At 43.0% G+C, this 6,826-nt stretch overlaps 1 pseudogene; it reads right to left on the bottom strand.

Moving 5' to 3' along the window:
• Positions 1 to 891: 891 nt before the first annotated feature.
• Positions 892 to 6,826, bottom strand: part of LOC123252424 — a 21,572-nt pseudogene continuing 15,637 nt past the window's right edge.

The following is a 6,826-nucleotide window of genomic DNA, read 5'->3' as shown; positions in this document are numbered from 1 at the left end:
GAAGTTCCTTCTCATCCATTCCTCAAGGACCCAAATATCTACCATAGACTCCAGTCCCAGTGAAGAGATGCTTTCTGATACTTGTGAACCCCGAATTTATTGCTAGAAGAGACCAACCTTAGGGATTATCTAGTGTCTGGGGTTCTTGGGTTCTAGAAACCTGGCTTTAAAAAAAAGAAAAAAATATATATTTCAATAGCTATATTTCACTGTAATTGATTTCCTTTATAATTCTATATATTTTATTTTATGTATTTAAAAACATTATTCTAAGAAAGGGCTCATAAGTTTCACTAGATTGAAAAAACAAACCACCTTTATCTTCCATCTTAGAATCAATACTAAGTATTGGTTCCAAGGTAAAAGGGTAGTAGAAGGGCTAAGCAATGGGGGTTAAATGACTTGCCCAAGGTGTCTGAGGTCAAATTTGAACCCAGGACCTCTCCTCTCTAGGCCTGACTGGAGGCCTGAGTCATCTAGCTATCCTGGTTTCACTAGATAGTTAAAGGAGTCTGGCAGAAAAATGGTTAAGAACCTCCGGAACAAACCCTGTCATTTTCCTGATTATAAAACTGAGCTCCAAAGATTTCAAGGGACTTGTTCAAAATCACACAAGTAATGAAATAACCAGGCTTGCCACTCAGATGTTCAGACTTCAAGTTCAGAGTTCCCTCCATTGCTCCCTGCTGTACTTACTTCAGAAGTAGGGATTTTAGATGTGAAAAAGCCTATTCCAACATTTCCTACTGGAAAATCATTCTAGAAACCTCCCCTTCAGCTGAGCGTTCTTTATTCACTGGGAGTTTGATGAAGAGATCCAGTCAGGTTATGAACCATCTGATTTATGAATAATTCACCAGCTCCCTCATCTATTCTCTGGGGAGAAGGGCATCATCTCCCCGGGGACGGTTCTTCCTCCTGATGGCCGGTTTTGGATTCCAAAGGCAAGTCCTCCTGGCCTGGCTCTGGTTCAAGCCCCACACTCGGCAGCTCCCCGCACCAGACCTGGCCGGACAACCTGCTGCTTTCTGAGGTGTGGCCCTGGGAGAGGCTGAAAACAAAAATAATTTTGGCCTGATGAACCAGATCCTCCAGATTAGGGGCAGCTGCAGGGTGGAACCCTGATCTTGTGGCCCAACCCAAAGGTAAGAGCCTGCAGTCATGCACTTTATCTTTTGGTCCTGACCTCAGGTCAGATGCCTCCAGTAAACTAATGCATCAGGAACACGCCCTGAGAGGTACCACTGATGTCATGACTTTGGATCAAGGCTGTCATTTTCTCTCCTGGAAAAAAATGTCTCAAGTCTCCCGTGTTGCCACTGGGTGTGGTGGAAAGAAATTCTGGGTTCAAATCCCAATTCTTCCACCTACTTAGCTATAATAGGGATGGTAGGAAAAGCCTTCCTTGTTTGTAAATTGGGGATAATAATATTCACATTCCCTACCTGACAAAATGGGCGCCAAGAAAGTATTTTGTGAACCTTAAATAAAGTTCCATTTATAGTAAATGGACCTGGATCCAGCCTCTTACAGTAGCATTCCAGATCCCCTTTATTCTTCCTATATCCACTGCCTTTTAACTTAAAGATGATTGTTGGTATAGCTGAAAAGAATTTTTAAAATAGAGACTTTTTAAAAATGTAAAGCCCTTTAAAATGTATAAAACATGTTATATAGGAGATACTCTTTTAAAAAGCTCTTTAAATAAGTTTACATGTTTTCTCTTTTGATCCTCATGAACTAGAGACCCAGAATGTTGTTATTCCCATTTTAAAAAATTCTTTATTTATTTAAAAATTTTTTTTCATGGTTACATAATTCATGTTCTCTTCCCCCTCTTCCCCTCCACCCCCCACCTCCCCAGCTGATAAGCAATCCCACTGTTATTCCCATTTTACAGACCAGGATACTGAAGGTCAGAGGAGCCAGCTTACCCAGGCTAACACATCCAGGAAGTATCCTTGATGTCCCTGGTGGTCGTGTGCCAACGTCCATCCTTGGCACCATCTCCCTTGTTCCTATGAAGACTGCCTGTTGTTTGGGACAATCATTGCATTTTAAATGTTTCCTTCCCGGGAAGCTTTGCTCCTCAGCTCTTAGCCAGAGACACCTCAAGCCCCAGAATCTGCCTGAAAAAGAATTCAAATCCATTTTTACCCTGGGCCACAGGACAAGAAAGCAGAGCCACATACCAGGCAGGGGTGGATTTCCCCAGCTTTGACCCACCCGTGCACCCGACTCTTAAAAGTATTTGATCTCCCAGATCTCAGATACTCGGGGAGGGGGCCCCCTCCTCCCTGCAGCCACTCCCATCCCTTCCTTAGGCCTTTTTATCTTTTCCATGACTTGAATTTCACAGTTTCTCCCGGTGTCCTTATCTGATAGTGATGCCTTTTCTGGCTCTGTTCCGGGGAGGCCAGGGCGTAACTAGGAGGGGCACGTGGGGACAGAGGCCAGGCACCCAGGTACACCCTGGGGACGGGGTGGTGGGTGAGGCTGGGTGGGGCCTGCATGGCTGGGCTTTAACTAGGAACATGCCCACAGGACATTTCCTGCAGAGCTCCAATACCACAGTTGGCAGCCACTGCCCCCCACAAGTGGTTACCCATGTGTGTGGGGGTCTGTTAAATATTGTCCCCTAGTGATTACCCATTTCTGGGGGGTCTATTAAATGTCACCCCCACAGTGGTTACCCATTTCTGGGGGGTATGTTAAATATTGTCCCCCAGTGATTACCCATTTCTGGGGGGTCTGTTAAATGTCACCCCTTCAGTGGTTACCCATTTCTGGGGGGTTTGTTAAATGTCACCCCCAGTGTTTACCTATTTCTGGGGGTATGTTAAATATTGTTTCCCAGTGGTTACCCATTTCTGGGGGGGTCTATTACATGTCACCCCCTCAGTGGTTACCTATTTCTGGGGGGTCTGTTAAATGTCACCCCCTCAGTGGTTACCCATTTCTGGGGGGGTCTGTTAAATGTTGCCACTTCCTCAAGCTGGTTTCAGGGAACAATTCATTCAGACCCTTGGGCTACAGAAGGGAAATGGCCTGAACTCATCTTCCCAGTGTTCCATTCTAGGGTATCCCCAGGGAACTAGATTTACTGCTTTCTTTGGTTCTTCTTAGACCTAATTCTGAAAAATGAATCAAAAGGAAAATGGTCACTGAAGATTCAATTCAGCCAGCATTTATTAATTGCTTCTTATTTAGGTTCAAAGGCACTGGGATGGATAGAACAGCCACCCTGGAGTCAGAATTCCAGCCTCAGACCCATACTTGTTGTGTGACTCTGGGCAAGGCACTTCACCCTGCCTCAGTTTCTTCATCTGGAAAATGAGTCAGAGAAGGAAACGGTGAGCCACTCCACTATCTTTGCTAAGAAAACCTCAAATGGGGTCACAAAAATGACTGAAATGACTCAACAACAAAAAAATTTAGGGTTAAGGAAATATTGTAGATAAAGCGATGGGTCTGGGGAAATCAGAAAGATCTGAGTTCAAATGACTAGTGGTAGGACCCTGGGCAAACTATATAACCGGTCCTGCCTCAGTTTCTGCATCTGTTAAATGGACCTGATAATAGCACCTACCTCTTAGAGTTGTACAGAGAATCAAATGAGTAAAGCATTTTGTAAATCTTGAAGTACTATACTATGAATGCTGTTGTTGTTCAGTCACTCTGTTGTGTCCAACTCTTCATGACTCCATGCCCACAGAATGCTAATACTGTCCATGGGGTTTTCTGGGCAAAGATACTGGAGTGATTTGCTAATTTTTTTCTCCAGTGGATTAAGGCAAACAGAATTAAGTGACTCGCCCATGGTCACATAGTTAGTAAGTGTCTGAGGCCAGATTTCCTACCCTCTTATGTGTATGCTAGATATTATTATTTTTATTTATTCTTTTAAAACCTTACCTTCTATCTTAGAATTCATATTATGTATTGGTTTCAAGGCAGAAAAGCGTAAAGGCAAAGCAAAGGGGATTAAGTGACTTGCCCAGGGTCATACAACTAGGAAGTATCTAGCAATTATTATTTAGCTACTAGAGATGCAAAGAAAAAAAATGAAAACAGCTATTTCCTCCCTTCCTGCCCACCAAGGAGATGACATTCTACTGGTCATGTATAGATGTACACAAATAAATGCATGCAAAGTTTATGCAAAGTAATACAAAGACTTTTCAAGAGAAAGAGGGTCCTAGTAACATGGAGGAGGTAAAGAGACTTGAGGTCTTTACCTCTTGAGGTAAAGAGAGGTATAGAGTGGAAGATGTTGACATGATCAGATCAAAAAGGATAATGATATCCTGGGCATAGGGGAGAACATGGCATAAATGATCAGGCACAGCCTTGTGCAGGAGGTGGCACATGGCCACGCTCTGAAGGAAACTCAGGACTCTAGGAGGCAAAGGTGAGGAGCGGGCATGCCGGGTATGTGGACTAGCTCGTACGAAGTTACAAAGTCACAGACTTGGAATGTCATCTGGGGAAAAGCTAATGGGTCAGTTTGATTAGGACAGAGAAAAAAATTTAAAAAAAGGTCCATGGCAAGAAATAAGCCTGGACAAAAGTAGAGAGGTACAGATCACAGAAGAGGGAGTTTTAAATGCCCGGCTGAGAAATTTGTCTTCTCCCCCCAGAGTTGATTGGGACCCAATGGAGATCTTCAAGTAGGATGAGCCAACATGGTCAGATCAGGAAAGATGGTGTCTGGACTCTGCGAAGAATGTGGCCAAAAGGGATCTGGACCCACTCTTTCTGGATAGATTCAGCATTCTAATTCCTGAGAAGTTATCATCGGCGTGACTGAACGCCCAACGTGTACTAGACACTGACCCAGAAAGATACTAAAGTCACAGTCCCTGTTCTCACGTGGATTATCTGATTTCTTCTGGTCTTGGATGATAACCTTTTTGGAAATTCCAAACAGGAACTTCTCACTGTGCTTAAGATTGGGCAAAAATGAAGGCTAGGTAGGAGTGGTTTAATTGTGAGCGCTGTAGGATGGACAGGAAGCCATCCCCTTCCCCTTCCAAATCATCCTTCATGCAAAATCATTTCCTTAATGCTCAAGTCTAATCACAGCAAGCCTCTCTTCAAAGACTTTCCTTGGCTCTTGGTTATCTGCTGGCTATAACACACACACTAGCATGATTCTCAAAACCCTCTAAAATGTGAATTTATGGGTCTAGTCTTATTTCACACTATAGCTCTTTACAAGTTCTGTGCTTCCAATAAGGAGGGCTAACTAATGTTCTCAGACTCCTGCTCACTTCCAGTTCTGTGTATCTTCATGCCCGATTCCTGAAACCAAATCCCTCGTCCCAGTCCCTCTGGTTCTGCCTGGGGAAGCCTTTTTCTCCCTTCAAGGCCTAGATCAAGTACCTCCAGTGCTGTGATGCTTTCTCACATCTCCCTGCTGGAAGCGATTTCCCTCTTCCCTTCATTGCTTCAGGCTGTCCTGGCCTCTCCTAATCATTTGATCCTATTCTAACTTGTAGTTACATCTAAGCCCTGATTAGTCCCAATAATGAAACTGGCTGTAGTGGTTTCATTATTCTAATTTGCTCTGTATATTTCCATTGGACTAGACAGAACAACCATATCTGCCATAATTAGAACTTGAAACAGTGTGAATTGTGGGAGGACTCCCTCATGGTATTCATTATTTGCACCAGTTGGGACCTAATTGTATTTGTGCCTGTCTCAATCACATAAATCGTAAACTCCTAAAAAGTAGAAACTTTTTTTTTTCTCATCACTGTACTCCCAGAACATCGAGGTGACATGGCAGATAGTGCCAGGCCAGGACTTGGGGAAGATTCATCTTCATCTGGACTCAGATGCTTACTGTGTGACCCTGGACAAATTACTTGCCCCAGTTTGCCTCAGTTTCTTCATCTGTAAAATGAGCCAGAGAAGGAGATCACAAAACCACTCTAGTTAATCTCTGGGAAGAAAAGCCCAAACGAGGTCACAAAGAGGCAGATACAACCGAAGAATCCCCAGGACCTGGCATAAGGCATTGGGTCTTGTAGGTGTATAATCAACATTTGGTTCATCTAACTTAATAAAAGCCTAAAAATAGAAGTTGCTGCCCTTCTTATGTGTGGGGCTATTGGTAGGATTTTTTTCACCAAAGTAGGACTTCTTTCTGTGTGAGCATATTAAAAAGAGGTGGTTTGAACTGCACCCCACCCATTGGCACACCCATCGAGATCCCCGGAGCACACCTACTTAGGAAGCCTGAAGGGGATAAAGAATAATATATGGTTGCCGAGAAAAAGAATTCTCCACACCCACCAAAGTGGGATGGGTGTATCTCACTTTAAGTAAACCCAACATATAAAAAGTCTAAACCTATAAAATAGAGAAATTAGGGAGTGACTGTAATACAAAAGGAACCTTCTTTTTAAAGGAAAAATGGCAACATACATGCATTTAAAACAGCAGCCAGGTGATTCAGTGGATGTGCTGGGCATGGAGTCAAGAATACCAGAGTTTAAATTCAGCTTCAGAAACTTACTGGCTCTGTGACCCTGGGCCAGTCACTTTACCTTTTTTTGCCTTAAGTCCTCATTTGTGAGATGAACTAGAGAAAGAAAGGCAAAGCACACTAGTATCTTTGCCAAGAAAATCCCAAATGGGATCACAAAGAGTCAGACACCCTTGAACATCACCACCATCTAGATTTGTAGAGTCACTTCTTTAAGGTTTCTAAAGTATTTTCCTAATTACAACCCTGGAAATTATGATATGAAATTGAATCAGAACTGGTCAGGAAGGAACATTTATCATATAACGTAATATATATATATATATGTAT

The sequence above is a fragment of the Gracilinanus agilis genome, chromosome 6 (assembly GCF_016433145.1).
Source record: "Gracilinanus agilis isolate LMUSP501 chromosome 6, AgileGrace, whole genome shotgun sequence".
NCBI classification, from domain to species: domain Eukaryota; kingdom Metazoa; phylum Chordata; class Mammalia; order Didelphimorphia; family Didelphidae; genus Gracilinanus; species Gracilinanus agilis.
This window is presented reverse-complemented; position numbering and strand designations above follow the sequence as displayed.